This window comes from Eptesicus fuscus, chromosome 9 (assembly GCF_027574615.1).
Source record: "Eptesicus fuscus isolate TK198812 chromosome 9, DD_ASM_mEF_20220401, whole genome shotgun sequence".
NCBI classification, from domain to species: domain Eukaryota; kingdom Metazoa; phylum Chordata; class Mammalia; order Chiroptera; family Vespertilionidae; genus Eptesicus; species Eptesicus fuscus.
Window position 1 is genome coordinate 3,108,449 of NC_072481.1, and position 27,903 is coordinate 3,136,351.

The 27,903-nt window shown below is 51.3% G+C and overlaps 1 protein-coding gene and 2 long non-coding RNA genes across 3 annotated transcripts in view; 2 read left to right on the forward strand and 1 right to left on the reverse strand.

The window, feature by feature from the left end:
• CAMTA1 (calmodulin binding transcription activator 1) overlaps positions 1-27,903 on the forward strand; it is a 665,080-nt gene that overhangs the window by 75,948 nt on the left and 561,229 nt on the right. The window lies entirely within an intron of this gene.
• On the forward strand, positions 5,918-13,617 carry LOC129150220 (uncharacterized). The gene is made up of 2 exons (XR_008556946.1): positions 5,918-6,012; positions 13,501-13,617. It is a non-coding gene; the product is annotated as an uncharacterized LOC129150220 (long non-coding RNA).
• On the reverse strand, positions 9,539-26,020 carry LOC114235238 (uncharacterized). Its single transcript, XR_003621416.2, has 4 exons — positions 25,959-26,020; positions 23,889-23,938; positions 10,550-10,808; positions 9,539-9,971 (listed from the first exon to the last, which is right to left on the reverse strand). It is a non-coding gene; the product is annotated as an uncharacterized LOC114235238 (long non-coding RNA).

Sequence of the window (27,903 nt, forward strand, 5' to 3'; positions counted from 1 at the left end):
TGTTTGGTAATAAAAGGGTAGTTACACAGAGAAACTTGATCTGAATACTAGACTTTTTCTCATTTTTAATAGGAAATTTTTTAGTAAAACAAAATTTGACTTATGTTATATTGCCAGCTTCTTGCCTTTGCTTACCAAGATGCTGAAGTGGCCTGGCTAACAATGCTACTAAAACAACGCACGCATCGTTTCGATGGGGTATTGATTCCTTCTGTAGTGTGCAAACTGCTTGCATGCCTCCCAGCAACAAATACATATGTGACAGACTTTATGGGAGATGCGCGTTCCAGAGAAATGAAATGCTGGTTTATTTCTCAGTAGCTATGGAACTTGAAAAAAATCATGTATTTGGAAACGAGGCCTCGAGGCACTAACACACTTGTGTGGGAAACTGCAAGTTATTTTTAACAAAACCTAATCACGGGAAGCAGAAAGCGGATATTTAAGGAGTTTATTGACAGGCAAGACTTCGGAGAGGTTTCGGATTGGGGTCTGGTATCTCAATACAGTGAGTCGTAATCTTTTTGCTGGTGGAGGGTCTTGTCTTCAATTTGTAAAAAAACAAAAACAGAGAAAAAAGTGCAACATCTGTGAAACGCAGTAAAGGGAAGCGCAATACGATGAGGTCTGCCTGGATTTATTGATTGCCCTAAGCTGCCAGAAAGGATATCCTGATCCTTTTCATAAAGCCCGCCTGGGCACTTGTCAGTATTTAGGTCTAGAAGTATGTTTGGAATTTGATTTTAACAAGGTAAATGCCAATGTTGGGCATTGTGGGATGAAACTGACCTAGAAGACTGGAGGAAGGGGTGGGACTTAAGAGCTTTTCCGGTAGTTAGGCTCCCATTCCCTCTCCTAACGGGGAGCTGTGCACATGGCCGGCCAGCACCTGCTGCCCAGGAGGTGCTCAGGAATTTGGGCTTGGGAATCAGGGAATGTAGCCTCCAGTTCAGTCGTAGCAAGGAGACTAAAGACGACTGTCCTCATGGCTGCGTCCATCTTATTTCCCAGCGACACGGACATGGAAATCACTTAATGTAACTACGGCCACACCTGCCGTTGCTGCAAAGTTGTGTTCGTCATAATTTAGGTCAAGCATGTCAAACTCGGGGCCAGTGGGCCGCAGGTTTGACATGCTTGATTTAGGTGGTAGCTGTATGTTGTAAAACAAAACGTTAGCTCTTTCTGTTCTTTTTGAAACATAAACTGTTTTAGTTTGTTAACGGGGAAGGTAAGTATTAACATTTGTTGAAGAAGTTGAAGCCTGACCTGTCAGGTACTTTTCCCGTGTGAGATGGGCCTCCTGTCAGGCTGCTGGTAGTTCTGTCTAATTCCAGTAGAACTAGCAAATTATTCTGCTTAAAATGTCTTTTTCCCCCTGTGCAGTGAGAGTTGATGTGAGAACAGATCTTAATAGATATAGTTACACAGTTTATTTTATCATGTATCACTTTATTGCTATCTTCTAGAACATTGTTATATTAAATGTTCCAATAATGGAAATTTTATGCAGCTACTTCAAATGAAACAAATTTGCAAAACTCAATTTTGGAACTCATTCCTTGAGGAGAGGGGAAAAAAACCTCACCATGCTGTGACCAAATTAGATTTCTCATATGTTGGCAACTTGTCAAATGCAGTCGTTTCCAGAAAACAGGGTGTGGGGTCCATGGAGGTGTCAGCACTTCAGTCACTTACAATTGGGCTGATTATGGGTTTTAATACGATTGAATTGTTAGCTGTGTACAGAAACTGTATTGGTAACAGGTAATTAAAGTTCGGTTTGTACCTAAATCAAAGCGGCTCTCCACGGAGTGCGGAGTGGCTGTCAGTCACAGGGAGTCTGCTGTTCAAGAACTGAATTGTGATTTCTCCGAGATGTCAGTTTCACTTACTGGAGCTCCTTTGTTTTGCAGAGATCATGATGCAGCCGTCCTTTTGGATTTCTTTTTAATAATGTGTGACCCTTCACCTTTGATCCCCTGACCTGCATTACCTTGGTAACCATTTCATTTTTTAATTTAATTTCATTTTTTAATTTTGGTGTGCAAGCTGTAACATTTCATCTCTCAAAGTGTAACATGCTGATTTTCTCAAATAGAGAGATCCCTTTGAGCGATAAATTTGCAAAATGCTGTCTTCATTTTCTGTATTAAAATTCATTTCAGTTTTTAAAATAAAGTGTAATCTGTGTTTTCATCCTTTTAAAATTTTAGTTTAATGAGTACATTTCCCCATACAGTATATCTCCGTTTTTATTCATATTTTGCAATAGCTAAATTAACTTGTGGTTCACACAGACACCTCTCCCCCCCTCTCTCTGACACCTCTCTATTTCTCTCTCTCTCACCGACTCTCTCTCTCTCTCTCTCTCTCTCTTCTCTCCTTCTCTCTCTCTCTCTCTCTCTCTCTCTCTCTCTCTCTCTCTCTCTCTCTCTCTCTCTCTCTCTCACACACACACACACACAAACACACACACACACGGCTCCAAAATCCCTCCCCTCCCACATGCACACCCTCATCTCACCCTCCCATCCCCTGTTTTTTGCGGATTAATTTCGGTTTCTTTCAAAAAACAGTGGCAACTTGAATTTATTACCCTTAGCTGCCACATTCTACCACCTCAGATGACATTTGGTATTTCCAAGTATTACTGGGAGAAAAAGTTTAGTTCTTTAGTTCCATGTATGGAAGATAAGAAAGTTGTCTCATTTCCAAAATTCACCTTTCTCCTCTTTTAATATTTTATTTCTTTATTTGAGGCCTGAGTTAAGAATAAGCACATTTTATTAACACAATCAAAAGTGTCCTTTTGTCTCTGCTGAAGCTGGTCAGTCAGCTGTGATGCTCGTATACCAGATTGCTTGATGCCATATGCTAGTTTGGGACTGTTTTTCAGACGATGCATTTTTTATTGTATTCTTCTTTTTAGAAAATTGTATTCCTAAGCAAAACAAACCAACATCTAAAAACAAATGTCAAACTTGAGTTTATTCTTTGAACTGGCAAGATATTTGTGAGAAATCATGTCCTTAAAAAAAATGGTGTGAGATCTCGTAGCATGGTCTACTGAAGCACAGATTATTTTTTAAGTGTCTCATTATTTTATTCTCTAACATTTAATGCTGATGCTTTAATTGCACACAGCTGAAGCTGCTAAATGAGCACCGAAATGGATGTACGTCCTCTCTGAGCGTTGTTGTTACCTATAAAAGTTTATGTCATTCATTAGAACCACAAATTAAAGTTAGCTGCAGTGAGCTGTTCACTGGAGAGTGGAACTCGCATGAACTTTCTCGAGGCGCGCCAGCTCGTTTTGTCTGTAACACACATACCTGGAAAGCTGCCTTTGGCCTGTTGGGTGTCTTTCCACAGAATCGCAGATGCTAGAGCTGAGGAATGCAAAGAGGTGAAACATCCTATGGTCATAAAGCCGGAAAGTACATGGAGTAAATGTCCCAATAGTTAGGAGCAACTTACTACCAAGCCTTGCGTTTTCAGGAGCGTTTTGATGAAAATGCTTTCGGTGTGGTGTGGAACGTTTCCCCATCCCATCCCTGACCCGTGCCTCCCACGCCATATGCTTCCAGCCCCGGAGTGCTGTCAGCTCGGAGCCCGTGGAACAGACTCGCCGGCTGGCGGGCTGCGCACTGCAGTTGCTCCGCTCCTCTCGCTTAAGCAGCCCTGCGCCCGCCGGGCCCGAGGGGGAGCTGGCTGGTGGTCCCCGGGTCACCGCTCCCCGTAGACAGAATCAGGGCCTCCTCACACCTCCCCCGTGGGCTCCCCGGTCCCCTGGAGAGTGTCTAACTTTATTCAGAGGTCCGGCCGGCCAGTAGGAGCTGGAGGTACAGAAGAGAATTTTTAAATTTATTTTGATGTTTTAGTTTGCAGTTAGGTCAGATGTTCTTTTACTGTTTTCTGCTTAATACATTGTAAATTAATCTAATTTTCTAAGAGATCCTGTGTGTAGACACGCTACTTATTTTCAGTGATCATTGCTTATTTGGTTAGTATTTAGGGATTCTAGCAGGTTAGGCATGTGGATGTGGCTTTTGTAAGCATGATCCAAGGAGAAAATCCTGGGTCCCTGGTCGCCACCGGGGTCTTTTCAGGCAGCCACACCGAGCTAAACACTCAGGCTGCAGGGCTTCACACACCTCACGTTGGTATTGAAAACAGCGAGTTCATTGTTTGGCTTCCTGTGCAGGATTTGTTAAGCATCCTATTGGCTCTATGTGAGGGGCCCCTCTGTGCAGAGTGGACAGTGTGTCTCTTACTTGCTTTGTAGGCCTGTGCGCGGGAGAAAGGAGACACTGATGGCGGAGACTGGGACCCCAGCAGAGGTGCTTTTGAACTTCAGGGCGCCCTGTGGCTGTGCTGATGGCAGCTGCAGTCCTGCTGAGAGGCAGTGGGGCGAGCCTGTGGGGAAGGGCCAGGAGCATGGCTGGGCCCTCGCAGAGGTCTGACTCAGACAGAATCCCTCCCCTCTTGGTGCCTCAGTTTCCTCCTCTTTAAAATGGGGATGATAATAGTACTTACTCTGAGGGCCAGGGGAGGCTGAGGTGAGCTGAGGTGGGTAAAGTACTTTGAGTGGCCTGTGTGCAGTGGCCGTGGCCTCCCGGCCAGGCCCTCTCACCAGAAGCCCAGCAGGAAGGGCTCGCTGGGAAATGGCGTCTGGGGGAACAGAAGGTTAACTGTAAAGACTTCCCTGTTGGTCTCTGCCGTTGTCTTGGAGCTGGTGTCTTCTATAGAGAGGAGCTGCATGGCTTATGGTGATGACGCGCCTCTAAGAGAGGCCCCGTTCAGGTGCAGAGAGGTAGATCTGGGCTCCTAACCTTTGGGGAGGAAAGTTTAGATGATCAAGACTTCCTTAACCCAGTGCGGACAGGGCTTTTGTGGTGGCTGTTTGGGCTGTGCAGACTCCGGAGAAGGGACCCGCGGGAGACCCTGAGTCGGCACTGCTCGTCCCTTTTGCCTCAGTAAGCTGTCTCCCTAGCTTTCAAGACATCAGAAAGCCTTGACCTGATTGAAGATTTTTACCCAGAGGCCTCAGCGCTTCCTCCTGCTAGATCACATGTCCTTCCAAGTGCTTCATTGTTTTAATTACCCAAGTTTCCCTGGGCAGGAGGTGGTGTGTTAACCCTGTTTGCTCCCGAGGACACTGACGTGCAGGTGGTTAAGTCAGCTCTTGCGGGTCACGCCCCTAGCGAGGCGCAGCCTGGGCCTGAAGTCCCGGCCGCCTTTCTCCCGGCACCGGCCGCCCGGCACCTGGCAGCCCTGCTGCACCGACAGCAGTGGTTCTGCCGTGCGGGCGCAGGGGCCTCGGCTGTCTCACCGCCCTCCCGCCCTCAGCGCGCTGACTTCGGGAGGCCTCCAGCAGCCTGCCCCCAGCGCCACCGCCACCGCCAGCAAGGCTGTCATTCGTGTGGCACTTGCAGGGACTCCGCGGCAGCCGCTCCCTCAGTGGTGGCGCACATCCAGGGTCGCATGTACAGCCTTGAACTACAGAGCACCGGCCCCATCCAGTCTCGGCCGAGAATCACTGACCAATAGGACGGACAGGAAGACAGGAAGTGCATGTTGTAAACAAGACCTGTGCTTCCAGAACGTGGGCCAGTGCTGTTCATTCTTAGTTAGCGACATTGTAACCTAACATGGGCCTCTGGGCAGGGTTAGTATCCAGGCACCATAATCGGCACCTTCTCGGTGGCAAAGTCCCAGCCACCCACCTCGTAGACTGTGGTCTCCGGTAAGTGGGCATTTGACCCCCCAAAACCAGGCTAGAAAGGAGTCCTGAGCCAAGTGAAGGCAGAGGACCACACTGCTTCCTCCCTCCTGCTTTTACCTTTCTTTTCCCGCCCCCTCTTTTTTATCCTCACCTGAGAAGATTTTTCCCATTTATTTTCAGTGTGGAAAAGACGGGGGATGGGGGAAGAGAGAAACATCAGTGTGAGAGAGACACATCGATTGATTGACTCCTGACTGGGGCCTGGGATCAAACCTGCAACCCAGGTATGAGCCCTTGACCAGAATCATCCCTGAGACCCTTCGGTGCGCAGGCCGTCGCTCTAACCACAGAGCCACGCCAGCCAGGGCTCCCCTCTTCAACACAGTTACTTTGTCATTCCTTCTTCTTCTCTCAACTCCTCCTCCTCTCCTTCCTCGTTTTCTCTTTGTCCTTCTATCTAGCACATGCTTGTGGGCGTATCTGTCATCAGACAGGAAAGTCAGTCTTCCCAGGGCCCAGCACATAGTAGGTGTTCAAATAGATGTTTCTTGATTGTCAGAACCAGCCTTTTAAAGGCGTAGGCACTGCCCCTCTCAGTGTTCAGATTGTTTGTGAATGTCTATCGTAAATGGGTGGTGATCTTGAACATGTAGATGATTTAGCATGACGGATTTAGATGGTTTGAGAAATGCCAGTCTCCAGCCCTGAATAGGACAGCGTTGGGTAAAGGACGGACTGGGCTGTTCTCGAGGGACCCTCTCAGGCTTTTAGAGTACCTGCCGCCTAGCCCTGGGAGCTGGAAGGTCCAAGGTCATGGGTCAGACCCCACCTCTTGGTGATGAGGAACCCGCTCCTGAGGGCAGAGCCCTTCCTCAAGGCCCTTCCCCCGAGAGAGGACAGGGAAACAGAGTCACCGTCCTGCACTGCTCCCTCTCCTGTCCCTCCCGGGAGCAGCTTCCGGATTCCCGAGCGAGCAGAGGCCCTGCTCTGTCAGGTCTGCTGGCAGCAGTGGGGACGGCACCCTTTGTTCTTGTTGGTGCTGGTGGGCCGAGCTGCTGTGTGACTCGCCCCAGAATGGCGGCCTGAGCCGGCCTGGCACACCCTCCTGCGGGCCCGCTCAGAAACGGCCTGCCCCCGCTGGTGACGTTCAGGCTTGACCACCCAGCCGCCCTCGCTCTCCTGCGCTGGCGCTGCCCCCTCGGCGGGTTGTGCTCCTCCAGCCCTCAGTCTCCCAGCAGAAGCCTGGGCCAGTCCCGCCTTCGGCCTCTGTCCCCGCGAGGACTGGCGGGAAGGCCGAGTCCTGCCGCCGCCCTGGCTCTGGGTGTGTCACCTGCCAGTGCTCGCACATAGTAGACACCCGGCCAACCTTTCCTCTGCCGCCGTGCTCATTAGCACAGGTAATTAAGAACAGGAGCGGACAGGCTGCACGGGCCTGGCAGAGATATACCTGTAATTAAAGTTTTAATTAAAGAAACACCAGACCGGGCAGATGGTTCTTCTCCCCGCATCTTGTAAAGCAAACAGCCACGGCTTCCCCCCCTGCAAACCAGCAAAGCAGCGAGCAGTGGCACTCTGGGGGTGCTCCCGCGGGGAGGGGTGCTCCATTAACTGGCCATAATCTCATTTTGGGAGCACTCTGTGTGATGCCAAATCCAGGGGTGATCATTGCAGTTTGAAACGGAAAGACGATATATCAGCGTTCTGCCCCAGCCGAAGCTCTTAAGCCTCCAGTCAAGGGCACTGCCAGGCCAGCTGGGATATCACAAGGCGTGTGGTTTGCTCGATCACAAGAGCTGACAGAGTGTTATTTAGGCTCCTCGGCTAATGCAGGGTTCAATTAGGGCCCAGCCTGCGCTTCCAGGTTTCCCCCGCACAGCGGTGTGGTGCTGAGAGGGGCGGGCCAGCCGGCTCACGCAGGTCCTCGGCGCTGTCTGTGTCACTGTGACCTTAATCACCAGCCAAGTGCAGAGTTTAAAAAACAAGCACAGGATAAGAGAGAGACAGCTCATCACTTCCTAGGCCCTTCCCCCGTGAGCCACAGCTGCTCACCTCCTGGGGGCCCCTCAGCCCCTTCTTACCCTCAGGGTCCTTGACTCAGCCCCGCTCACGGAGGTGTGGTGTCCGGTGCAGGTGGGCAGCCACGCAGCGGAACTCCATAGCAGCTGCCCTGGTGTGCTCCCCTGCACGCACTCCTGGCTGTTCTCTGGCGGAGCCTGTGCTGAGGGTGTTACTGTTGACTCACTGGGAACAGCTCCGGGGAGAGGCAGGAGAGTGTGGCCGATCTTCCCCGTTTGTAGTGTTTGAAGGGGGTAGGCCTCTCACTGCAGAGAGTCCTTGTTACACGGGGACACACGTAAGTTCTCTTCACATGAAAGACCTTGTCCCCACACGGCAGAGCCCGGGAGCGCGGTCACCGCCTTAACCCCCGTAAGTCAACTCGGATGTCCCGCAGGAGCGCCGGGCCACGCACCTGGGCGCTCAGGGCCCCGTGGGTGACGGGCGGACGGGAACGTTCCCACACCTCCGGCTCGGGGCGGACTTCCATGACGTGGCGAGATGGTCTTTGTTTTCAGAAGTCAGTTAAGTATCCGCTCCTCTGAGTGAGCAGTCTCCCGCAGGCCCAGGAAGCACTGCCAGGCTCTGCCGGGCTGGCCTTTCACAGGCGCACTTGAACCTGCCCCACATCAAGTCGGTGTCTCTCTCATTAGGACGGGTAGCCTTTGAGCCACAGCACAGTGTTAGGTTGGGGCGGGGGGTATCTTGTGAGGTGACCTAGTTGGCGGCTATGCCTCCCTTCGCTTCTCTCTCTCTAGTGGGCCTGCGGGAAGCTTGACTTCCCTGCTGTCTGGGATGATGGGCGGGGTGGTGAGGATTCTCCCACCTCACAGTGACTCAGCTCAAACCCCTGTTCCTCTGCAGTAAGTAGCTACTGAACGCCAGCACAGCCCTGTCCGGGGTACCGGGACCCAAGCCGGACAGAACGAGGCGCTGCCCCTCCAAGAGGGTCGGGGGGAGATCGAGAACAGAAATCAAGCACTAGGCGTGGAGGCCTCCTCTGCCCCCGTGAGCTTGGTAACGCATTCCCTCCAGGGCTCTGCGCTGGTGCGGACGGAGGTGCTCAGGGTCACCCCGCCAGGGAGCGGTGCTGGGGCACACCGGCCAGCCACGCGCCTCCCGTCTCATGCCCCTAAACACCAGGCTGTTTGGTTTCTGTTCAGAAGCGGCCTAGTCTGTGAGGTCCTGAGTAGACAAAGGGATCAATGCCAGGTGGCAGTAAACATGGCAGAGCAGTGAAGCCACTAAACTGCATAAAGGGTTGTGGCTGTCTCGGTCTGTTTTAGAGAGGGGCTTCAACAGGGTCTCGCTCGGTGATCTGGAGGACATGGCACCCCGGGTATCTGAGGAAAGGGTGCTCCCAGCAGATGGAACAGCAAGGCCCGGCCCCCCGGCGAGGGGGCGGCAATAGCCAAAGTGAGGCTGCTTTGAGTGTGGGCGGAGGGAGGAGGAGAGGAGGAGGTGGGCCCGAGGTCACGGGAAGGTCTCCATGTCCCTGAATGAGAAGGGAAGCCGTCTGAGGTCTGAGCAGGAAACGGCGGGATTCAGAGGGCCGCTGTGCGCAGTGCGGGGAGGAGTCCAGGGCAGGGCTGCACCTACGGCCTCGGGGCCAAAGTCAGCCTGGGGCCTGCTTTTGTGCGGCCAGCAAACTAAGATGCTTTTTACGTTTGCCAGTTGTTGGAAAAAAAGATGAATAATAATATTTTGTGGCACATGGAAGTGATACGGCTTTAAACAGTCAGTGTCCGTCTCAGTTCCTGTTTGATGGATCGGGCGCTCCTCACTCACCTGTCGTCGGAGCTGCTTTTGAGCTGGAAGCCAAGTTGAGTAGTTACGACAGAGACCATCTGGCCCGCAGAGCCCCACCTATTCCCTGTCGGCCCTTTCCGAGGAGTTTGTGGCTCCCTGGTGGAGGGATAGGGATGGGAGCAGGGAGACCAGAGGAGACATGTGGCAAGGGCTGAGGGTGCTGGGACCGGCGGAGGGAGTGGTCAGAGCTGGATGTGCCTCAGAGAGCGAGTGGATAGGCCAGATCAGTGGTCGGCAAACTGCGGCTCGCGAGCCACATGCGGCTCTTTGGCCCCTTGAGTGTGGCTCTTCCACAAAATACCACGTGCGGGCGCGCACGTACAGTGCGATTGAAACTTCGTGGCCCATGCGCAGAAGTCGGTTTTCGGCCTGGGCGAGTCTGTTTTAAAGAATGGCATTAGAAGAAGTTTAAGTTTAAAAAATGTGGCTCTCAAAAGAAATTTCAATCGTTGTCTGTTGATATTTGGCTCTGCTGACTAACGAGTTTGCCGACCACTGGTTAGGTGCAAACGAGGCGTCGGGGTGGTGCCTGGTTCTGCGCTGACACCTGGAGGGATGGGAGCACCTTGACTGAGGCCGGGCCCCCGAGGGCGCCGCAGGCTGGGGAAAGGCTGAGGGAGAGCCCGGGTTGTGTCGTGGACGTGTTAGCTCTGCCTGCCACGTGGAGGGGTTGACATGGCAGCCACGCAACCAGAGTCTGACGTGGAGAGGAGGGCCTGGACCTGAGCTAGACTGTGCGGTTTTCAGCATGTAGCACGCTCGTTCTCCAGGCTCTCAGCGGTGGAGTCCTGTGGGGGTGAGTGGATGGGGAGGGACGTTCCCACAGGGCAGGGCTGCCCAGTGTTAAGAGGCAGGAGAAGGAAGCAAAGGAGGATGAAAGGGACAGCAGAGGCGGGAGCCTGGAGGGTGGGTGTCAGATGCGGCTCAAGGTCACTAAGAGCCAGACTGAGAACTCACCACGGACCTGGCAGCCCGGAGGTCATTCGTGCCATTGGCGAGGTTCGGAGGCCAAGAGCCCGCTTCCCGCTGGTTCACTCGGAAGGAGGACAGGAAGGGCGTGGTGCCTGGGCTGCTGCTTTCTAGAGGCAGAGGGGGCGCTTGAGTTTGTTCTGATGAAGAGCAGATTCGTCTGGTTCACGTCGAGGCCAGGGCGGTGCTGTCCAATAGAATTACAGTCCAGGCCACAGGTGCAATTTTTAATGTTCTAGTAGCCATGCTTCAAGAAAGCATAAAGAAACAAACCAAGTTAATTTTAATAATATATTTATCTAACCCAATATATCTAAAGTATGTGGACATGTAATCAATATAAAATTATTGAGGTATTTTACATTTATTTTGTACGAAGCCTTGAGCTCCACACATCTGACTTCACACGAGACACATTTCCAATGCTCAATAGCCGAGTGGCTCGTGGGCTTTGGGGATGACGGTGGAGGTGAGTCCAAGGTCATCGGAGGGGAGAGGGTCAAGGATCAGAGAGGCCAAGGTTTACAAAGATTTTCTATGTGGATCTGAAAGCACTGATGCCTCCTGGTGAGAGGACCAGGGATGGAGAGGCAGGAGGGGAGGCCATGGCTCTTACAGGGGCCGGTGCCTCACGGGCACTGCTGTGACCTGCCCACCAAGCAGGACTTCCCGACCCTGACCCTGTCCCCACTTCTCCAAGCACCTTGCCTCATTAGAGTGGCACCTCCTTGGAATCATGGGTTTGGGGCAAGATTTCTGAGTCAGAGTAAGATTTCAGGACACAAGGCCATAGTTTTGACAGGATCTTCCAAAAATGGCACCTTTCCACTTGGGGTTTCGCTTGTATCCAGAAGTCCGTTCATTGAATCACCGATGAAAACGCCAACTCAGTGTGAGCACCTCACCGCAGCGCTGAGTTCCCTCCGGAGAAAGCGCCCTTCAGATTCCTGTCGTTATCTGTCGCGTCTTGGGTCCCTGCCTTTATTTTGGCACAAGCCTCACCTTCTCGGAGCTGTACGTAGTCCTGCGTGTGAGTCCCGGCAGAGGCCGCCTGCGGTGGCTGTGAGGCAGGCAGACAGACACCGCACACAAACGCGCCTGCCCTCCCAGGGTTGAGAGGCTGCGTGGTCACCCTGTGCCAGGCAGAGGAAGTATATCTATTTTGATCCACGTCGTGTCTTTAAAGGTTAATGAAAATCGATGCTGGGGTCAGAACGCTGCTTTTTAAAAAGCTTGCCATCAGCAGGTGGAGCCGGTTTGGAAGGGGGAACAGAGCCCCGGGCAGCACACGCCGCTCCCCTGCCGAGCTCCCAGCACCCCGCCCCCATGGGTACCTTTGTCAAGTTCAAACGACTTTAGGTTCCCTGCCGTTTGTTTTCTGCTGTTTTAAGATGAACCAAGAAATTGTCCCAAATCCTGCCCGCGCCCGTGTTTAGGAAGAGCCCACTCAGAGCCAGGTGTTTATGAACCTCATGTTCTTGGATGACTTCCGCGGTGGGGGAGTGATGAGCCAATGTCACAGGCGTGAGACCGGGGCAGTCTGTGTGGTCAGCGTCCAGACTGGTCTCCCCTGGGAGCTCACTGGCTGTGCACATTTAAATAGAATGTCCTCCTCGCACCCTTGCCTCCACCTGCAAGAGGCTCGGTAAACACCATTCAGTAAGAGTGAAAGCTCACTCGTGACACAAGTTTTCCTAAACTCTCTTTATTCTAATTAAAGTGTTTCCATCTGATGGGGAAGAGGATGAATACCAAACACTGGAAATTAAGCAAGAAATTAAAAGAGCATTAATGGCTTTATTGCAATTTGTTTTGAGGTTTTTCTCCCCACTGAGCGGCGTTTTGCTTATAAAGTCACTCCTCCTCACATAAATCTTTATGACATCATAATGTATCCCAGCACAAGAAGAGCTATTTTATGTTGCCACTTGTAAATTATAAGACATTATGTAAAAGAGCCAAAGTATTAGCTTTTCAAAAGCATTGTGGACATAATCACTTCATTTGGTGCCTGCACAGCCCCAGCTTCTGTGCAAGGGAAGGTCGGAGTGGCCCGGAGACAGGGCAGTGAGCGCGGTGACATTTGCTCAGTGTCTTTTATTGAGACCTGGGTCACTAGCATCTTTCCCTTGTAGTTTTTGCCTCAAAAAAGCCTAAGTATTACAACATTTAAGCTTGTAATTTATTCCTTCAGAAATTTACTGCTGAATCTTCCACTTTAACCAGCATAGCCAGATAGCCTTCACCAAGACAGGTGTGTGACTACAGTAGGCCAGCCCTTGCCCCGTCCTCGGGACACAACGGGGTGCTCGCCTGCTCTCTGCGTGGTTCTGTGTGTCCTCTGGATTTGCCTTTACCAAGTGTCTGTGAATTAGTCTTCATTAGCCCGAAGCCCCATCCCGGGATGGAGATGTAGGTGAAGGTGGAGAAACACCAACCCCCAAGGCCGTCATGGTCAGACACAACCACCAGCCTCACCTGCCCCTCCCCCTCCCCGCCCGGCAGCAGGCACTCAGCTCTAACCTTTCGCACACTCTGTCCTCTCCACTCTCCCTCCCAGCTCTGCTCTGCCTGGCAGGCAGCCTTGTCAGGCGGCCCCGGGCTCACTTCCCAGGCCTCTGCACAGCCTGTCCTCTGGTTCACTTCACGGCACTGCTTTCCTTTCCGCTGAGGCCCTCGCCGTGCACACTGCACCTCACCTCTTTCTGGGGCCTTCAGTCCACTCAGCTGGGCGCTCCTCGGAGCAGGTGCGGGGCCTCACCTATTTCTGTTTCCCTGGAGCCCAGCCCAGCGTCTGTTCGTGGTTGCGGGGCCTGGATGGGGTGGGTGAATGGGGAAAGTCGCACGAATGAGGGAAGGCTAATGGACCTTCCAGCCAAAAACGTAAGCTTAATAACTGTTGTGGGGGAAGAGAATGAATATTGTTTTTGTTTATACAGGTCTTAAAATTTTGGTGGCAGAGAGCACATGTGCAGAGAGTAATGGAAAACCAGTCAGAAGCTGCCGATTCCGCAGAGATGATCGCATTTTATGTAAAAAATGTAATTTACATTTGATCCCCTGAATCCTTCAGTTTGTTGTTCTGGTGTCTTAATGAACTGCTTCATTCATTGAATAGTCCCTAGGGAAGTAGGTCACAAATGTCATGACGAGGACTTGCCTTGTAAGGAGCCCCGCTCCTCCTCCAGTGCGTCCTTGTAGTGCCATCTTCTAGCTCATGGGTGGGGTTGACTGGCACCGAGCACTGGACACATATGCCCAAGGACGATGGTTCTGTCACTGAACTTGATCCACTGCAATTCAGCAGTGATGCTGAGGGTTAGCCATTTTGAGGGTAGAAGTCGGTCCCAAACTGGGCATCCCTCCCAACATGCTCTCAACTCGCCCTGTAAGACTCGTCAGCACAGTGTTCAGTGTTTTGCCCCAAATCATTCCCTTCGTGGCTCTTCCTCCAGGAGCACCTCAGCGGGGGAGGTGCTGAGAGGCGGTTACGAAGGGCCGGTCTTCAGGCTCCCTCCCAGCGTGCATTAAGGTAGTTCTGCGCTGCTGTGGAGTCACCTGTAGCGTGCTAGCCTCACAGATAATTGGGGAATGCTAGTCCCTTTCCTCCTGCAGTACCCCTTTAAATACTGTATTTTCCAACCCGGGAAACTGGCCTGGGAAGTAACGACCGGACGTGCTGGGGACGACGTGGGAGCTGTCCACTCGAGTCCCGGGCGCTGCGCAGCCTTTAGCAGGGGTCGCTCTGGAGGCGCTGTTCGGCACAGCAGTGTGTGCTGGCACACGCCCCTCTGAGTCAGAGCCCCCTGTACACGCTCCCCGGGACGCTGTTAGAAAAACCAACCCAAAACTTAAGTAGTTTGCTGAATAAGTCAGTAAAAATTACTATAAAATTAGCGTTCATTGAACCTTCACCTTGATCATCTTTGAATCTTTAATTTTTAATTTGATCCTTTAAGAAGTTTTGTGGCCTTATAAAGATACAACGTACAACCCAATAAAATTATGCTGTAATAACTTTGTAATGATTGCAAAAAAGCCGATTAGAAAAGATCCCATTTTGAGTTCTTGTAGGAAGAAGTCAGATATGTGGGTAGATGTGTCGTAGTGTATGGGGTATGTATATGCATGTACATATGTTTAATGTGCACTTCAGTTTAATGTGTACTTCAATTTGCCTTTATCCAGATTTCTCTTCTCTCTGCCTCTGGAAATGGGGCAAATTTTCTTCAGTTAAAAACAGAAATAGAAGCGATGGTCTTGACCCATTTTGCACTTGTTTATTTCAGGCTCTCACCACACACTTGTTCATGGGCGCAGCAAGAGGAGGGTCCACAGAGCTGGAGCCGGGAGGGCTGGCAGTGGAGAGAAGCTGGCGGACTCGTAGGGGGAGCTCTGCCATCCTGCCAGCTCATACTGGCTCCGAGACGATTCTATTAGTGAATTAATTGTACTCAAAACCCGAAATTAATTTGAACTGAATGTTACGAAGAATGAATAGCTTGAAGTGACCCGCTCTGGCTTCATCCAGAGTTATTGTGACGGAGATCCCACGGCCTGGCCTGGCTCTGGGAGAGCAGGTCTCTGTCCACACGCCACCTGCTCACGAGGCCTCCATGCCCAGGTGCCACTCCCCGGCCCTTCGGCAAGCTTCTCGGCTCTGAAGAGCGCTCACCGCCCGAGCGATGACGTGCTTACATGCTGGTTACACGTGTCACCCACGAGAATGGAAGCTCCACGGAGCAGGGCCTCTGGTCACCCTTGTATCCAGCAGGAGGACGGTGCCCGGCCGGCGTCAAGTCCGGGACTGCTGTGGGGTGGATGGTGGAGGGCCAGCCAGCAGTGCCTCCTTCCTGAATGTTTTTCTTTCCACTTGCCTTTCACAGGTGACTTTAAAAATGACAAGGCAGCGAGATTTGGGGTAAATGTGAATATTGGGTTGAGATTGAAATGACTGGCGGCCCTGCACAGGGTGCCTGGGAGCTGCCGGGCACAGCAGGGCTCTGGGACCGAGTTGCAGGTGCCCTCTGTGACGGCACCCCCGCTCCTGCTGAGGGGGGAAATGGAGAAGAACACGAGCCATGTCTCCGGATGACTTGACTATCAAGCCAGCTAGTCGGTAAAGAAACATCGAGAAATAAAGACAGGGAGGTAGGAGGTAGGCAGGCGTTTAAAAGATTTCTTAACATTTAATCATTTAAAATAATAAATTAGGCATCAATTAAAAAATAACCCCAAATATATCCTAGATCAAAATGGCCATTAACAGAGGCATAGGTTGGAGGCAGTTATTTAGATAATGCTAATCTGACTTGTTCCAGATTACCTTCAAGACGTCAGAGTCCGTCCATCTTTAGTCTTTGGGGGGTAGGCCAGATACCAATACTGTTCTTGAAAACCTTTGAGGAGGGCTTTTTCTTTTTTTTAAATATAAAGAGCAAAACCAAAACCGAGGAGGCAGCATCCTGTGATGCAGGCTGGTACCGCAAGGTGAGTTTATTTGTGGTGCGAACTTGTGATGAATTGTGCAAACATTTTTTCAGGTGTGGCATATGTTATTTGTCAGATTTTGTCCATTTCAGTCTAAACTTCGGTTATTCATTGCACACCGAAGGAATGAACTCAAACCGGAGGAAACAGGCTCAGCTGCTCCTGAATTTCCTTTCCCAGAGGGAAGAGGTGTTTCTGACGAACTCAGGGATACGTTTCAGTTTCGTGTAAATAAAGTGTGAAAGCGAAGACCAGGCTTTTATGTACCACGAAGCAAAGCAAAAGCAAAAAATCTTTCAGGGCCTGACGCGTTTTTCATCAAACTTCCTGCTGAACTGTTGTGACCGTGTGCTCTCACCCGCCTTGGAAGTATCAGGAGTGTGAATTCTGGGGTGAAGAACTAATTGCAGAAGGTGGTTAATGAGGCAGAACTCACAAATCTGCATTTACAGTTTTGTGGACAAATAAATCATCAGTGGAGGATACAACTGTAAAAAAAAAAAATTTCTTGATTGCATTCCAGAAATGCAAGGTTGAACTTTTTACCAAAATAGCATTTTTCAGCCTCTCAGAGGGACGTTGTGAGTATTAAGTGTGATGTGCTCAGAATAGCAGCCCATGGCGGTGTGAACCCTAGTAAATGTTCGCCGTTTATTCTTGCAAGGATCGTCGTACGAAAGATTCAATCATGTCTTCATCTCGCATAATAAACTGTGCTATGATTTTATTACAGTGAATGTCCACTTTTAATTCACTGGAGCGTGGCTTTCTAAAGCGAAGAAGCAGCGGGAATGTTTTTCTTGGTGCCCTTCTGTGTGTTCATGTCAAAGATGCGAAGGTTTCTCTGCGTGACGGCGAAAGGTGCGGGAGCAATTGGGGAGCTCCTGGTTTTCTTTTCAAAATCTGGACATTTGATTAACTTACTGTTTTTATAAACCCCCCCCCAAATCCTCCCACCCTGGTGCTGCATGTGACTTACAGCTTTTATGGGGTTCAGTGGACATGTATGACCAACAGATGTGTAAGCCTCTGTTAGATCACATACTTAGGCCTTCATTGATTTGAAATCTAGTTTTCATTCAACATTCCTGCAGCTTAAAATGTGTGACGTAAGCTTTTCAAGAGTGACGATGTGGGTTAGTGCCCTCTGATGGCACTCAGGACATCAGGCAGAGAGGGAGGGCCCCTCAGCCCCCCACTGCTCTTCTGGACAGCAGCCCCATCGTGTGTTCTTCCTGGGAGCTTTGGTTCTGGCGGGGGTTGGGAAGCCCCGGGGTGGCTAGTGTATGCCCATCTAGAATGCTCTGTTTCTCAGCTTCCCGCTCCCTTCAGCCCTGGCCCCGGAGCGCCCCGGCCTTCCTGGAGCTGCAGCGAGCCCCACCCTGTGGGAACTGGTGGTGAGAGCGTTTGCAGGCGGACTTGCTGTCAGAAGGCCGTTCCGCCTTTCCCGCGTGGGTCCCTTGGCCAGACTCAGCTTCTCTGGGCTGTGGGGCCAGGCCGACCAGGCACTGGATCCATCCGTCTGTCTGGAAGGGCGGGGCCCTGGGAGAGCCCTCTGCCCTTCGTGAGCTTGAGCTGCTGCTTCTGGCCCGTCAGGAGACGGTGTGAGGTTGGAAGGAGCTGACACGGGAAACAGTCTTAACACAGTGACCTGCGGGTGCTGTTAAATACGTGCTAATTTCCTTCTCTTCCTAGAAGCTCCTCCACCTTTGCCTTTAACAATAATTTATTTTGGAATAATTTCATATTTCCAGCAAAGTTGCAAAGACGGTACAGAGTTCCCATACCCCCTCCCCTAGTGTCTGCGAGCATCGCTGAGCGGTTGAGTTTTGCTGATGACTTTTCTTACATGACCCTGTGAACTGGGGTCAGATTGGCTCACGGTGCCAGCTTAGCACTTAGCTGTGCTGCGGTTGAGATGGCTGCCTCGCGTGCCTCAGTTCTGCTGTGGATGTGGCACTGGCTCCCAACCATCCTCTCTCTTTACCGTGGTCCGTAGCCGTGCCCATTTGACATTAGAATAACCTTTGATTTTCCAGGATCTTAACACCTAAACACCTTCCCTGTTTATGCCGCTAATGAGCTGTGGGACCGAAGGAGAGGCCGGTGGGCAGCTCGTGTCAGGTCTCAGCCGGGCATGTCTGCAGTTTCACGGCCACTCCTTGTGCCTCGAGACCTGAGTCAAGGCAGAAGCACATGCGGCCCCCTGCCCCCAAGATCCCAAACCATTCCTTATACTCAGAGATGGAAAAGAAACGAGCTGGGCTTCCCAGTGAGAAGTCCACTGGCTAGTTTTAATACATAGAGAATCTATAAATTGTTATTATAGAAACAAAAAATAATAGCAGCTCTCATTTGTGTACCATTCTAGTTTAAGAAAATCATTTCCCAGGCAACATCTCATTTGGTTTATTTGAAAACCATGACAGGGGAGGGGCAGGCTAGAAGGGGTTAGTTGGGGAAAAGGGACATATGTAATACTTGCAACAATAAAGATTTTAAAAGAAATCTATACTAATAAAAGAGTAATATGCTAATTAGATCAGATAGACCAGACGTCATTCCGGACATCCTTCCTGACAAAGCTGCGGCCTGGGCGAAGCCGGGTGCCTGCGGCAGGCCGGAGGGAGGGAAGCCGGGTCCTTGGTGCCTGTGGCCAGCCAGAGGAGGGAAGCCTGGTGTGCAGGGGCCGAGGCAGAGGCGGTTAGGGGCAATCAGGCAGGTAGGTGAGTGGTTAGGGGCGATCAGGCAGGCAGGCAAGCAGGAACCAGTGGACCCGGATTGCGAGAGGGTGCAGGCCGGGCTGAGGGACACCCCCTCTCACCCCCTGTGCACGAATTTCATGCACTGGGCCTCTAGTAACTAAATAAAAATTAGGCAGGGAGAGCTGTGTCACTCCCTGCATGTGTCGGGGGGAAGTAAGGGAGACCACATTGGAGACTCAGAGCCCAAGTTCACGGAGCCGTTACGCCAAGCGGCTGAGCCCCAGCCTTGCCTCCCAACACCTCCTGCAGTGATGTGGCTTTGAAAATGTTGCTTCCCCCTTTTAAACTGGTCAAGTCCTACCCCAGTGATCACACTCATGCTTTTAATAGGCATAACAGTGCTTTGATACCTAATTGCCAACTTACATATTTTGTTCAGCCAGATCCTATTGAATATCCTGAGGTCAGCATCACTAGGCTGATGTAACAGAACCTCACGGTCCTGCCTCGGGGCATCATGGTCTGTGCTGCCCTGCGCTCCACAGGCCCCGGCACAACTGCAGCCTCCTTGAGGCCACGTCCTCTGTGAACTTGGGGCTACACGTTGTGCTGCAGAGAAACCTTGACATTCGAGTCACGGGCGGTGTCTTTTTTACGAGAGCCACGGAGACACTTGGCTGAGGAGATGATGTTGTTTGAAAAAGTGATAAATGGGCCCGGTTCTTCAAAGGGAGCAGAGCGTCTTATTTAAACATTTGGGTCCCGTCAGAGGTAGAAGTGAGCGTTGTAAAATGTTTGTGCGAGGATGGCGGGGGCTGTGGGGGGCGGGGGGGCCCTTCTGTCCAGTCTGCTACTCCCGCGGCGGAGGCGTTGGACGTGGTCACGCTGGCTTTGTTTCGGGTCCGTCTCCACGTCGGGCTGCCTCTCACTGGTCCTTTCTGAAACCAGGAGTGGCAGCTGCTCTTAGACTGTTAAGTCGCACTGACCACTTTTGCTGAGTTTGGTGGGTGTTTTTTTTTTTTTAATCAATAGCTTAGACGAATCTACAAAGCCAAAGTCAAGTGTAAGAAGTAAGGTATTTTCAACCTTTTGAAGTTCTAACAGTCATTAAAGAACCATCTTTTCTATTTTTTAAGCTGACTGAGCATCCAAGTGCCTGCCTGGTTCTAGCCTGGCGCCTGCGGATTCGGGGGCGGCCTGGTGGCGTCCTGTGCCTCGAACAGGCCTCGGCTCCTCTCCCGTCGGCGGATTTGTACGGAAGCTTTGCTGTTGTGGGTCCCTCGTCAGGTTGGGTGCTGGGAGGAGGTTACACAGCAGGCGGCCGGCTGGCCGGCTGAGGAGCTGGGTGACCATTGCTCGGAGAGCGCCCTGTTGGCGTGTGTGCAGAACTCCAGACGGAGGCGCCGGCGTCGCGTGCACGTTCCGGGGGAGTCGCCTGTGGTGCTAGATGCGTCCCTCTGGGATCCCCTGGGACGCATCCCGAGGAAGTTAGATTAGCTGGGGCCCTGGGCTCCCATTGGCTCGTGGACTTGGCTGTGGTCACTGCGTGGTTCTTCCCCCTCCCCGTCCTGGAATGTCGGAGTCCTGTGACCCAGGCCGCCTCTCTGGGAGGGAGGTGTTTGTGTTCATTGGTAGTTTCCTGACACCGACTGGCAAACATGAGGGTTTGAGTTGTGTAATTTACAATCATGACCAGAAACACCGAGCCCGCTGCCTGTAAATCAGATGACCCCGCCAGCCAAATATTCATTCAGCGTGCACATTGCTTTCCGCCATGGGTGGGTTTTACCTGCCGCCTTTTCCCTTTCTGTTTTATTTACGCACCTGATAGACTCACACTGAGAAATGAAGCGGGCCCCAGTGTTTGCATGTTGAAAGTGGAGATCTGCGCGCAGCGGGGCCGGGTGTGACCAGGCGCGAGCTGCTCTCAGTGCCTCCTGTCTGTCCTCCTGTCTGTCCTCCCGTCTGTCCTGGCCCGGAACCGGCCCTCCGAGGAGGCTTTGCATTTCAGTTCAGTCTGAGAACCACGCACCCACTGTGAATGCGCAGTTGCTGGGAAGTTTGTCGCAAACATGATGCCACCCTCGATTTCTGTGACTCTAATAAAATCCAATCAGAAGAGCACGGGCTGGAATTTAATTACGCTGTGCTGAATATTTCATGTGGAATTAGGGGCAAGAGTTGCCTTTAAAAAGCCTTAGGTTTGGAAGGAAGAAAGGCTCCGTAGGTTCTTTGCAAGATACTATAATGAAAAGATTGGCTCAGAAGTATTTTTCCTTTTTTGAAGAGTTTAAAGCAATCCATCGCTGTCTTCCTAAATTGATTGCCGCTTAAACATCAGCCTGCTCCGGGAGGTGCGCAGGCTGCTTCTGTTAAATGCAAAGTAGGTTTAATCTTCTGGTTTAGATGTTTAATAGAAAGTAAATGTTTGACTTGCTTTGCTTTCTGCTGAACCTGTATTTAAATCCACACAGACAGTTTGAATTAAGTGAAAACATCACCGGACTAGCTATTTTAAACCTTGCAGGATGTACGAAGGCTAAATGGGGTTCCCTTTTAAAAATAGAAATGGCTGCGGCATTTCCATAATTACTGCTAACTAGCAAACATTTTAAATGGTGGCAAACTCAGGGCAGGAAAATACCGGTTTAAAACAGCCTGGTAACGAAGCTGGAAATGTCCCGTGAGCAGCTGCTTTGTACCGAGGGCCTTTGCGAAGCCAGGCCGCCGAGGCCTTTCAGTGGGACCCGAGGTCCTGGGCGGCGGGGCTGGCTCGGGCAGCTCAGGGCCAGGACACTGACTCACCTTCCGTTCCGAAGCCGACCAGAGTGTGAATCCCGGACCAGCCTTTCCGTTTGCGAGGGCGCGGCTTCTCTGCTGTGAAAGGTGAGGGTTGAAGGTCAGGGTTGGCAGACACAGCATGGAAGCGTATTTGCGAAAATGAGGACGAGGGTTGCATTTCAAGCCCGAAGCTCAGAAGAGCCGGGATTCTGCCTTCTGCATCCCGGGCGCGAGGTCCACCGTCGGGGCTCTGCCTGGACACCCCCCACTTCCCTGCGTGGACTCCTCGTCTGCAGGCTCGCGCCCTGTGCGGGGGCAGGGCGGTCTGTGAGAACTAACGCGGGTGAGGCCACTAGCTCGCCCACGCCCTGTGCTGACGGTCCGTCCGTGCGGTTGGCTCGGCAGTTTTTCTTAAAGGTGGTGGAGAAATGTTAGATGTTCGTGTGTCCTGATGGAGAGGAAACCGGCCACTAAGTGTACTTTCCAAGTCCACCTGTGCCCGCCCTCGGTGATGGAAGGAGATGCTACAACCCGGGTTTCAGGCAGATGAGGTGAAGCTCATGGACGTGAGAGCCGGGGCCAGTGTCGGGGCCAGTCCTGGGTGGACTTGGCCTGTGGTGCCCTCGGGGGGACAGGGTTTCCAGGGGCCGCTCTGGAGGGACTGGATCTCCTTTGCTTCCGCTGGCCCATCTCTCCTGCCTCCTGGCGGGACCTCTCCGCACATAGCGAACCAGACAGGCACCTGCTGACCCAGAGCCCCGGTTGGTTCTGTTCGGACAGAGAAGTGGAAGCTGCAGACCAGCCCCCAGGCGCTCCTGACTTCATCCCTCCTGCCCCGCGGGCTCTCACGCGGATGTGGAGCGAGACCCAGCAGGGCTCTGGGTGCCTCATGGGGTGGGGGCCTGCGCCATCCTGCAGGTGCGCCAGGCTGCTGCTGTCCCCCGGACGCACTGCGGGTGATGAATGGCCGTCACTGCGTGTGACGGCTGAGAGGCAGGCCCCCGCCAGCGCGTGCCGGCATGTGGTGTGTCCTGATGGATGGCGCCTATTCTGGGAAGCAGCTTATTGTCTCACGTGAACAGGCGTCCTGAAATAAATGACTGCTTTCTTAATATTTTGAATCATTTTCTTCAGCACATGTTTTGTAGCCGTGGTTTGAAAGCTTGCCAAATATATGCCTCTGCACAACTCCCCGTAGGGCTGGATGTACAACCAGACCGAACAGTGTGATTTAAGGGCGAGCATAATGGGAAGCTCAGCAGTCACTTGCCTTGCATTTGATAGAACGGCAGTGGAGGGCTCTGGAGTTATTTTTCCGTTAAAAAATTATATAGACAACGCACAAATGCACACAGGTGTACAGGGTGGGGCCAGGGTAGGTTTACAGTTGTATGGAAAATAATGCAGTAATTAATAATATGGGGATAAACTGTTGCACACACCCCTACTTTTGCCCAACCCTGCATAGTTTTACTACCTTCTAATAAAAAAAGTCACGCCTGAAACCACTGGGCAGAACACACTGGCGTGATAAATAATTACTTGACTTTTGTGATGGAGGCAGTAATTAACTTCCACAGATCCTAGGTGATACCATAGATGTGACTGAGGACTGGGGTCAGATTCCAGAGGGTGGCAGGATGGGCGTGAGGCAGAGGGTGGCAGAAATACACATGAAGTCTCAGCCCTTGTCAAGTCTCTCATCTGTCGGTCTGCTCCCTTGTTCTGTGCATTCATTGACTGAGCCATAAACATGGCGCTGACTCCCTGTTAAACGGCGTATTTGGTTTTTACATTGCACACACTGCTGTGTGAGTGTCATGGTTGGATTGTCAGTGCCTAGAATGGAGACCTTTGCACAGCCCCACGGATGAAATCGAGAGCTATTTGGAAAGTACATGTGAGACCCAAAGTCTGTTTACCAGGCCAAGAGAGATCCTATTACCGGAAGCTCAGGGCACGTACCCGGACATTAGAGGCCAAAGACACCCAGAACCACCTGCTGCGTGCGCTTAGGAGAAGGAGCTGCCGTGGAGGAGAACTTAGAAACTGTAAGTTATCACAGCCACCAGAGTCCCCGACGATGGCACCGTTGCCACCCCTGGAACAGTGTCCATCCAGCAGGAAGAGGATCTACACCTCGGAGCTCGAGATGTCACTGTGTCCACTTGTGCCATCAAAGTGATGCTCTCCGTGTCTTTTCTTTCCTGAAATTTCTGACACTTTGCAGTCATTGCAGAGCACCTAGCTTTTGGAGTTTTTAGACAAATTAAATTCAGAATGGAACTAACCGTTATTTGCAAACAACATGATGATGAAAAATCTTTTGGGGATTTATGCACACATGCTACCTGAACAAGTGGCTTCAACCAGGCTCCGAGATCCACGGTCAGTTGTGTTTCTACAAATGAGTAAAAAAAGATGACATTAAAATGTCAGTGCCATTTGCAGTAGCTTCAAAAACATCACTACCTTCGGATAAAACAGTAAATCTGTGTAAGACTTATACACTGAAAAGTACAACACATTGCTGCTAGAAATTAAATCCAGCATTGAGAGAGTCAATGTTGTTAAGATGTTTATCATCCTAATTTGCTTTACTAGTTTAGTGCTATCCTAGTCAAAACAGTCAAGCTGATTATGAACCTTCTATGGACATGCAAAGGGCCTAGAAAAACCAGATCAATTTTTTTTTGTTTGTTAATCCTCACCCGAGGATATTTTTCCATTGATTTTTAGGGAGTGGAAGAGAGGGAAGGACAGAAAGAAACATGGATGTGAGAGAAACACATCGATTGGTTGCCTCCTGCATGTGCCCTGACCAGTGCCTAGGCCGGGGAGGAGCCTGCAACCAAGGTACGTGCCCTTGACTGGAATCGAACCTGGGACCCTTTGGACTGCAAGCTGACGCTCTATTCACTGAGCCAAACCGACTAGGGCAAACCAAATCAATTTTGAAAAAGAACAAAGCTATACAGACGACGGCATTGTCTGATTTTGAAGGCTTCCTCTAAAGCTACAATCAAGACTGTGGAATTGTGAAAAGGTAGACACAGATCAAGGGGTCAGAATAGAGTCCAGAAAGAGACCCGCATGTGCATGGTCAGTGAATTTTGACAAAGGTGCCATGGCGGTTCATTGGAGAAGGGCAGTGTCTCCACAAAGCCTAGTGGGACAGGTGGGTGGCAGGAACAATTGGGTGTCATATGCAAGAACCCACGCACCTCAACCCACACCCTGCACCGTGTACAAAAATTAACTCGGAATGGATCATGCAGATACCTAAGTTTAGATTCAAAACTGTGAAGCTTCTAGAAAAGACAGGAGAACGTTTTCATGACCTTGGAATAAACAAAGATTTCTTAGATACCAAAAGCACAATCCGTAAGAGAGAAGGATTTCAGACTTCATTAAAATGTAAAAGTTCTCTTCTTCCAAGGATACTGTTAAGACACTGAAAAGACAAGCCACAGTGTGGGAGGAAACATTTGCAAAATGTATGTCTAAGAAAGGACTTGTATGCAGAATATATGAAGAACTCTTAAAACTTAATAACATACAAGCAGCCCACTTTAAAAATGGGCAAGAGATCTTGAATAGACACTTGAAGATGTACCGATGGCAACTAAGCACACGGGAGAGATTTAACAACATTAGTTACCAGGGAAATGAAAGTCAAAACCACAATGAGATGCCAGTACACACCTCTATTAGAAAGTCGTCAAAACAAGACAACTAAAACCCTGATAGCACCAGCTCCTCTGTGCTGGTGGGGATGCAGCATCCATTTTGGAAAGAAGTTTGACAGCTTCTTATAAACCTCGTCTTCAGAAAACGCTTAGGTCTGTTCTATAGTGTGACCCCGGATAGATCTGTTCTATAGTGTGAGGAGTGTGGTCATTCAGAAACTCAGACGTCAGTGATGACAGTGACTTGACTCATGATTTCCGAAAGCTGAAAACCCAAATGTCACTCAGCTGGTGAAGGAATCAACAACTCCATGGGAATACTACTGAGCAGTAAAAAGAGGGAAATGGTTTGACTGCATCTCACTATGTGTTATGCTCAGTGAAAAGGATCCAGACTCCAAGGCTACCCCTGCCTGGTCACCTTTATGTGACGCTCCGGAAAAGCAAAAAAGAGGTCAGTGGTTGCTGGAGGGCTGAAGGCGGAGGTGAATTAACGATGAGAGGGCACAAGGGGACTTCTTGGGGTGATAGAAATGTTCTATATCTTGATTGTTGTGATTACACAACTGTATATCTTTGTTAAAATGTGTAGACACTTTTAAGACGGACTTCACAAAAGAAGATCTGTGAATGCCAATAAATGTGGAAGGATGCTTGACATCACTCATCAGGGAAGTACAATTACAACCACTGGAGATACCGCCCATTAGAATGGCTAAAATGAAAACCCACCAACATCCAATGTCGGTGAGATTGTGGGGCGACTGGTAGGTGCATTAAGTGGTGTAACTTCTTTGGAGACTTGTTTGGCCATTTTTGTGAAGTTGAACGTCTGTGATCTGATCCAGCAAGTCCACTCTTAAGTATTAGCCTTAGAGAAATAAAAATACATGTTCACAAAAGAACTTGCACAGAATGTTTATATAGAGGCCCCGATTGGAAGTGGCCCAACTATCCATCATCTGAAAAATGGATAAACGATCCCAATGGAATGCTACAGAGCAATAAAAAGATTGAGCTGCTGATACAAACCAATGGCTGGATCTCGAAAACAGAAGTGCATTGACCCTTGAGCAACACGGGTTAGGGGCGCCTCCCCCTCCCCCACACAGTCAGAAATCCACATACAGCATTTGACTCCCATAAAACTTAGTTATCCATCAGTATCTGCACGGGTGGGTTCCAGGACGCCCTTGGATACGAACCCCGAGAATGCCCAGGTCGCCCATATGAAATGGCCTTAGATCGACACCTACAGCCGGCCCTGCCCGTGCAGATCGCAGACAGCTCAGGTGTTTATTGAAAAGACCCACATATCCGTGGTCATGCACGGTTCAGGCCTGGTTGTCCAAGGTCACCTGCACATTCTCATGCAGCCAATCTGCGGTGACCAAAGTGGTCTCCCGAGGGCAGGGCGGGAAATGGCTGGGAAGAGAAGTGTCTGGGCGCTGGAAATGGACCGCCTCCCCTCTGGGGTTGTGATGACCGGGTGTATGTAGCTGTTAATACTCTCCAAACATTAAGGTCTGTACTTTTTGTTGTATGCTAATTATACTTAAATGAAAGTATCTTAAAAACTCAGTTTTGAGCCCTGGGTGATGCGCTCAGTGGTGAGAGCATCAGCTTGCACACACGGATTGCAGGTTCGATCCCCAGGGCGTGTGTTGGAGGCAACCAATCGATGTGTCTCGCTCATCGATGTTTCTCTCTCCCCCTGCCTCTCCCTTCACCGCCCAGTGTGGGCCCTTGTGACCCCCCAGTCATTCCTGGGTCAATCCACCCCTGCTGTCAGGGACCCCGCTCGGCGGGAGAAAGCCTCAGCTCCTCAGCGTGGCAGTGAGACTGCCTGTCCCTTCTGCTCGTCCGGGTAACGGGGACCCCCCCCCCCCCCCGTAGGTTTCAGTTCCATTTTCCCTGGGTTTTATCCTTGCCGCCCCCCTCACCCCCTGCCGCCCCGCACAGTGGATTGTCGTGTGGCACATGGCCTATTTCTTTATTAATAATTGGTGTGTCTGTGTGTGTGTGTGTGTGTGTGTGTGTGTGTTACATATTGGGGATAATTCCTGCATCTCCCATGTGCTCTGGGGCCAGACCCAGCGCCTTGGACACAGAAGATGCTCAGGAAAGGGTTGTGAGGTGCAGAGTGGCTGCTGGTGCAGCCCGGGGAGCACCAGCCAACCCTCCCTGGAGAGGCGCCAGCCCTGCGCCTCCAGGTGCCCAGGGATGTGAGCTGGTGCCCCCCTTGTCCAGCGAATGTCTCCGCTCTGGCCATGGGAGCCCCCCCGATCGCCCTCGACCCCTCCTGACGAGCCAGGAAGGACCACTCTGTGATCCGGATGCTAAGGAGAGGGGCTCCTCTTTCACGTCATGTGGAAATGGGCCTGGCGATCCGATCCAGGGCGGTCCTCTTCCTGGGGAGGGCTGGGCGGGGGAGGGGGTGCCAATGCTGACAGAGGCGGCGGCTTGATGCCAATCCGGCCTGGGTCTGGGCTGAATGCTAATTGGAGGTGGCAGGAGAGCCTCCTGTCGGGAGCCGCCCGCCCACTCGGGCCTGACAACGTGGCACAGGGAGCCGAGAAGAGGCTGATTCTGACCGGCCCTGCCCCCGACAGTGCAGGGTGGCAGGGGCTGCAGGCAGGGCCGGGACAGCCAGGGACCCGGCTGCGGGAACGGCAGG